The sequence below is a fragment of the Alexandromys fortis genome, unplaced genomic scaffold (assembly GCF_014885135.2).
Source record: "Alexandromys fortis isolate MF-2015 unplaced genomic scaffold, M_Fortis_MF-2015_v1.1 scaffold_5, whole genome shotgun sequence".
Classification (NCBI taxonomy): Eukaryota; Metazoa; Chordata; class Mammalia; order Rodentia; family Cricetidae; genus Alexandromys; species Alexandromys fortis.
Genome location: NW_026067924.1, coordinates 16220140 through 16226408, shown reverse-complemented (window position 1 = coordinate 16226408; position 6269 = coordinate 16220140). Strand labels below are relative to the sequence as shown.

Here is a 6269-nt window from a genome sequence, read left to right as displayed (position 1 = left end):
AAGGGAGGACAGCGCATAACTGGAGCTGGCAACCCGCTCCCCCTCATTCTAGATCAGCACCTGCTCTACCCCAGAGCTCACCGCCCCTCAGGCTTAGGCTCTTCGAGCATGCAGTTATTGACTGGTTTGTGGTGCTGGAGATGAAGTCCAGAGAATAACATAGGCCAGGTCAGCTGCTCTGCGTGGTCACTCCTTTAATCTGGTACGTGCGACTTCTCTGTTGGGCGAGGGGGGGGGGGGGTTGAGGTCTTTGCTAATTCCCCTTTTCAATTTTAAATCGCCGGACGGAGCCAGTTCCTTACATTTAGCAATAACACCACAGAGGAACCAGGTTGCCTTCATTTCTTTCACACTGCTCAATCTGGTAATGCTTGTCAGAACAGGTCAGCGACTCTGTGTCGTTCGCGGCTTTTCCCACACCCTGGAAAATACTACAAGACTTCTGTGTCTGGAGCCCTGAAATCTGAACCTGAGGTTCCACAGTCTCCTCGATGGAGATTTCCAGATAAGAACCCGGAGTTCCGAGTTAGGGTCAGATTTCGCAGGCATTTTAGCAGTGCTGAGACAGCTCAACGAGAATCAAGCAGGTATTTAGGAATGTTCACTTCTATGGAGGTGTGGGACAGAACTGATTCATGTTGTCTAACACATGCCAATGCAGTCAGAGTATCTATTTACAAAAAAGCTTCCCACGTGAGAGGACCAATATTCTGAAGAACTCTGTCCCGGTCTCCTGAAGAAATGAACTATTATCCCGCTAAGATGTCCTAATCAAGCTCGCTGTGCCCAAGAGCCTCATCTCCACAGACCCTCAGTAGTTTTGAAAAGGGGGTAGATGAGAACCCGAGACGCAATTCCGGCGCTTTCTCTGGAATAACTAGGGAAAGTTTCTAAGGGCCTTGTCAGCTGCGCACGCGCAGGTTTTCAAACCTTAGCGCGTTACTGGATCCACATGCGAGTCAGGGCGATGAAATGAGGACCAAGCCGAGCCCTTGGTCCGGCCTTCGGGGACCTTGGCCACAAGGGTTCCGACAGCCTGGCGGTAAAGACGTTTGAGTTTAGAGTGGTGAAGTAGATTGTGACGTTGTAGGAACTGTGCGTCACGCGAAGCCCTTTTTCCGAATCCTTCTTTGTTCGGGTCTCCTGTGGTTGTTGCCGCAGCAAGACCCCCAGTTAGGGAACGGGAGGTCCTAGGGTCGGTCCCTCGTGAACAGAATCAACAGGACTGGGTAGGTGGAGGCTGATGACTTGTGTTGACCTCCTCGGAAACACTCCGAGGTCGGGGGCGACTTCGAAGTCATAGATATTCCGTATCATGAAAGCTCCTGGTTGTGGGGACGAGGGGCTCTTTCGGATGTCAAGATGATGGGGAGACGTCAAGTCAGGCCATCGCAGCATCCAGGTCAGAGGAAACCCAGGCTTCAGGTCCTGCAGCACCAGCTCCATTCAGTCCCGTGAGTGTCACCTTGGGCTTGTTGCGTTTTTCGCTGAGGCTGTGCAGACGCTAAATCAGACCAAAAGCGCTCAGGGCCAGTGTCTTTTAGGGCGACTTGAAAATACTCATTTCAGAATCGCAAGTTCTCCATTCCTCCAAGACTGCATTATAGAAGGACGGAATGAACACGGGAGCGCATCCCGGAATTCAGAGGCGGAGGACACGACAGCCTGCTCTTTCTCTTCGGTTGCCCGCTGAGACAGCTAGGACCCACCCTGAAGCGCAGGCGTCTCCAAACTTCTGGAACAGTTGCTGGTCTAGCGACGAAGGTAAATCCAAGTTCGAGCTGAGCAGATTTGGCATCGCTGAGACTTAAGAAAAGCGTGGCTGTGCTGACAGGACTCTGCCCTGTGACGGGCGGGGTGGCGCTGGTCCTGGACTCACTCGTCCCGCAGGAGACCGTGGACCGCGACAGTGGCCAGAGAGACTAAGACCCGCTAGCTGCGACCAGCGCAGGGTCCCCGTGCACCAACCCCACCCGGCCTCGAGTGCCCGCGTCTGCAAGACTAGAGCGATCGATGCCTTAACGGCACAGTAGAAACGCGCGCCGGCGGAGGCCAGCCGCGCACTGCCTTATCCAAATATTTTTGGCAACTAAACGAGAAATTCGGTAAAATCGAGAAGGCTATGAGATTGTTGTCACTTGTAGGCAACATGGAGAACTTCACATGAGGCTACCTCTGTGAAGGCTAGAGGGCGGGTCGCGGTGTGGGCAGCCACCGGGGTAGTGGACTGGACTGTCCATGGCCAGTATCTCTGGGTCAGGAAGCTTTGCAACGTGACATTTTTTTCTGCTCAGAGAAATTTTCTACTTGGAACAACGCGAGTTTCGTAACTTTTTCCAGGTTCAAGAAAACTTTAAACAAGGAAACAAAGCAACAATAAACACCTAAAATAACCTCAAATATAAATCAAGAATTTGCTACGTGTAGAGGTCGACAGTTGGGTACTATACAGGTGGCCGGTTAGCTCAGTTGGTTAGAGCGTGGTGCTAATAACGCCAAGGTCGCGGGTTCGATCCCCGTACGGGCCAAGTGGTAATTACTTTTTAGAAGGAAAGTCCTCAATTCCATCATCTAGAAGGTAGTGAAGCATAGCACCTTAAAAGAGAACGCAGCTTCGACTGCTCTGTAGTCCTCACATCTGCAGCTGGAGGAAGACTTTGCGGTCTGAGCAAGTATACTTGCTTGTCTAGGCTCAGCAATCATCGGAATGTGACACTTACCCTCTTCTGTTTTCAGGTTTAGAACTCTTTTGTTTCATACCTCATTTCAGAAAACCTTAAACATTTAATCAGATAAAATTCCAAGACCCTTAATGGCAATTGGCTTTTGTATTCTTCCACTTCTGAAGAAGTAACAGAAGAGAGGCTTTTGCGGGGCCGGTTAGCTCAGTTGGTTAGAGCGTGGTGCTAATAACGCCAAGGTCGCGGGTTCGATCCCCGTACGGGCCACGTGAGGAACTTTTTTTTTTACTTTAACACACACACACACACAAACACACACACAAAACAGAATTTAGTCTACTCTAAGTAGTAGTCATTTCAGTCAGACCGCTTTCAAAGCACTTCATCTTTATTGACCCCAGCCCCACAACTGCCGAGTCTTTCTGTGGTTCTAGTGGCCTTAACGCACAGATGGAATCCATCTGGAAGCAGAGGGAAACAACAGAAAAATGTCCCATACGTCCAGTGTCCTTTGCGTCCCTTTTGGTGACTTTCCCCATCCATTAGAGACACATGCAGATGAGTGTAATGCCATAAATGAGATGTCCTCGGCTATTTCTCCAAACTTTAGTTATCTGGGATGGCATCGAATTAGGTAGGGCTTTCCACATTAGGCAAGAACCATGGCATTTAGCCACATTCTCAGACCTTAGATACTGCGAAAGGTCTGTATGGTGAATTTGTGCTCCAAAAGGCAGGCAACACAAAAGTTGTGTGTCCCCCATTTTCTGAGGATTGCTGTAGGTATGAGAGACTCTCAAGGAGTCCAAAGACTGGAGGATGTGGGCATCGATCCCACTACCTCTCGCATGCTAAGCGAGCGCTCTACCATTTGAGCTAATCCCCCGGCATTTCAAATTTTTTGCTAATCCCGTGATGTTTGTACAATTTTGCGTGTACTTTCTTGTGTACTATGTAAATCCATGGGATCTCCTAAAGTTGGCTGCTATTTCATGGCCTAAGAAAGTATGCGGGGAGTCAGGTGGGAAATCAGAGATCCGAGACTGTTTTGTTGGTAACTGCTCCAAAGTGTAGGGAATGAGTTGAAAATCCGGAAAGAGAAGTGAGCAAAAGTGAAGTTGTTTCCGCCCGGTCTCGAACCGGGGACCTCTCGCGTGTTAGGCGAGCGTGATAACCACTACACTACGGAAACTTCATGTAGTGTGTCAATTTTCCGAGTTTGTAGAAATAGATTCTTTTCATGCCTAGGAATAATTTTTTTTTTTCTGTAAAACAAGTAATTGCCGAAACCCGGGATTGAACCAGGGACCTTTAGATCTTCAGTCTAACGCTCTCCCAACTGAGCTATTTCGGCTTGTCTAGAAGTAGTTAAATGATAATCATTGTATATTTTTGTGCCATTGGTCAGCTAAATCAAAGTAACTAAGGTGACTGCACCTTTCATGCCGAGCTCTTGGCAACTCCCTTCTACTCTGCTAGTGCCAGATGAACACTCCGATTCCACGTTATAAGTGAAGTCCTGTGGAATTTTTCCCTCGGTGGATCGATCACCTCACTTGCCCTGTCCTCAGTTTCTTGGTTTCGATGATGGAACCTCCTTATAACATTGGTCCTTCCCGGAATAATCCTGGGAATTTCTTTCTGTGGATGTGAAGGAGTGAGCGTCTCAGCAGTCAGGGTTTTGTTCCTGTGAACCAGCAAATGTCTCAGAACACCTTGTTCCACTGATGTGGCCTTGTGCCCACGAAAGGGATGACTCTGTGGCTGTTTTCAATTTGTCACGCTAGAGGAGCTTTTTTGATTCTCAGCACCCACAAGGCAGGTCATCGCTTTTTTTTTAACTTCAGTAGTACGGCGTCTGTCGCCATCTTTTGGTTACCCGGGGCTCTACATGCAAATACCCATGTACATAAGACATAATTGACCTCTTTCCTATGGATCCTCTGATCCTTTCCTTTCTTTGGGTCACATGCCAACCTGCAGAAGTTCTCCCCACCAGCAACCCCACAGCTACCACCCTTGCCTAGGATCCAGAGTGGGCAACAGCAACCAAAGAACAGAACACCCACCCCACCCGACAGGGACAAGATCAGATATCTACCCCAAGAAACACCTCAAATACCATAACTCCATTGCCTACATGGACAGGCAAGACAGCATGCCACCTGGAGGAAGCAGCGACCTACTGCAATAGGCCTTCAGAAAAGCAATAGAGAGCAAGCATAAGATGGCGTGGGCTGCGTGGCGAATGGCCACCACTTCCGCTTGACAAAGTTCCAGCATTTCGACATTGCAGACCACACTTCCCTAGCAGAAATTTCTACTTTCATTTTTAATGATTCTCGCTGTATGTAATGGGAGTTCTATATGCCTCTTTGGAAAATTTTGTGGGGGCTTTGGAGAAGGATGAAAATCTATACAATGGCAGCTTCTTTAAACAAAACAGTTCTTTGGGGAAAGTTCCCACCAACGTGGAACCAGATAGCGTGATGTCTCCGCACACAGGATTCCCTGTTGTGTCCCCCTGACTACACAGGAAGGTGAGAGATTTACTAACTGGCACACCTGACTCCCAAGGATGAAAAGTGAACAATCCAGACTCAGAGCCTGAGGCTATTAAAGGCAAAAGTTCAGTCAATAAGCAGAGAGGAATCAGAATGGTAGGGTGTCGTGGGAAAAGAGAAAGTAAGACACCAGGACCTTTCCTTTGGGAGCATAGAAGTGACAGACCCAGTATAGTATGAGAAGACACAAAGGAATTCAACTAGGGTACAACTCCGAGCTTTTTATGCTACATGGTCGAAAGGCTACAATATATCCATCCCCCTTACAAGTTGTAGTGGAGTGTCTGGTCCCCAGTTCTTTCCCCAAGGCCATGCATTTGCATAGGGGCCTCTATTCCTTCAGGGGCCTGAGGAAAGTCCCTGCTTGCTAAAGGGAGTCATTCTCTTATCTCCAGCAGGAGGAACTTGTGGCTCTTGCATTGACGGAAGAGGGTGACTGGTGGAGTTACTGAAACTCACAGAACAATAGGCACTTGGATACTTGCTGAACCCAGTGTTTTTGTCTCAGGGAAAATGCTGAGATGAAGTTAATGTTGGCTTTCATCCCTGAATCCTCAAGTCTGCTTCCAGTCTTGCCTGTAGCTATGTAAGCTATTGCACAATTGTAGAGTATAAAACATACAGACATTTTTCAATAAAGCAACATCTATCTGGTTTACCCTCAGGCCTGTCAATCCCTTCCTTCCCTTGCCAGCAGCTCGCCTCCTCTTTGGGACCTGAACCCCCTGGAGTCCCTGGAGCTGGAATCTGTCAATAAGGCAAGGACTTCAAAATAGCAATTATGAATATGTTCAAGGACCTTAAAAAAGGATCTGATTTTCGCCATTCTGACGCTGAACATAGCGGACAAGGAGGACTACTGAGACCCCAAGAACAATGGCAATGGGTTTTTGATTCTACTGGACCTATTGGTTTCGTGGGAGCCTAGGCAGTTTCGTGGATGCTCACCTTACTAGACCTGGATGGAGGTGGGTGGTCCTTGGACTTCCCACAGGGCAGAGAACCCTGATTGCTCTTTGGGCTG

At 48.4% G+C, this 6269-nt stretch overlaps 5 non-coding genes across 5 annotated transcripts; 2 read left to right on the top strand and 3 right to left on the bottom strand.

Moving 5' to 3' along the window:
- Positions 1–2454: 2454 nt before the first annotated feature.
- Positions 2455–2528, top strand: Trnai-aau (transfer RNA isoleucine (anticodon AAU)). The gene has a single exon. It is a non-coding gene; the product is annotated as a tRNA-Ile (tRNA).
- A 346-nt stretch (positions 2529–2874) lies between these two features.
- On the top strand, positions 2875–2948 carry Trnai-aau (transfer RNA isoleucine (anticodon AAU)). The gene has a single exon. It is a non-coding gene; the product is annotated as a tRNA-Ile (tRNA).
- Positions 2949–3494: 546 nt separating this feature from the next.
- Trnaa-agc (transfer RNA alanine (anticodon AGC)) lies at positions 3495–3567 on the bottom strand. The gene has a single exon. It is a non-coding gene; the product is annotated as a tRNA-Ala (tRNA).
- A 233-nt stretch (positions 3568–3800) lies between these two features.
- Trnav-aac (transfer RNA valine (anticodon AAC)) lies at positions 3801–3873 on the bottom strand. Its single transcript has one exon. It is a non-coding gene; the product is annotated as a tRNA-Val (tRNA).
- An 89-nt stretch (positions 3874–3962) lies between these two features.
- Positions 3963–4035, bottom strand: Trnaf-gaa (transfer RNA phenylalanine (anticodon GAA)). The gene has a single exon. It is a non-coding gene; the product is annotated as a tRNA-Phe (tRNA).
- Between the last annotated feature and the right edge of the window lie 2234 nt (positions 4036–6269).